Below are 480 nucleotides of genomic sequence, written 5' to 3'. Positions count from 1 at the left end.
TTAGGGTTTAGGGTTTAGGGTATTTCTCTTCTCTGTCTATCTGTCTCCTTTTTATTTGTCTCCTTTATCTACCTGTCTCTTTCTATCTGTCTCCTTTTTCTCTGTCTCCTTTATCTGTCTCCCTTCTATCTGTCTCCTTTTATCTGTCTCCCTTCTATCTGTCTCCTTTCTATCTGTCTCCTTTTATCTGTCTCCTTTCTATCTGTCTCCTTTTTATCTGTCTCCTTTCTACCTGTCTCCTCTCTATCTGTCTCCTTTCTATCTGTCTCCTTTTATCTGTCTCCTTTCTATCTGTCTCCTTTCTTTTTATCTGTCTCCTTTTATCTGTCTCCTTTTTATCTGTCTCCTTTCTTTTTATCTGTCTCCTTTCTTTTTATCTGTCTCCTTTTCAGTGTCTCTGCTTTTTGGTGTCTCCTTCACTTTCTATATAAAGAGGAGACAGAGAACCTCTCTCTCGCTTTCTCTCTCTGTACATATATA

The sequence above is a fragment of the Eimeria mitis genome, genomic scaffold, assembly GCF_000499745.2.
Source record: "Eimeria mitis Houghton genomic scaffold, Emh_scaff447, whole genome shotgun sequence".
In the NCBI taxonomy this organism is placed as follows: domain Eukaryota; phylum Apicomplexa; class Conoidasida; order Eucoccidiorida; family Eimeriidae; genus Eimeria; species Eimeria mitis.
This window is presented reverse-complemented; position numbering follows the sequence as displayed.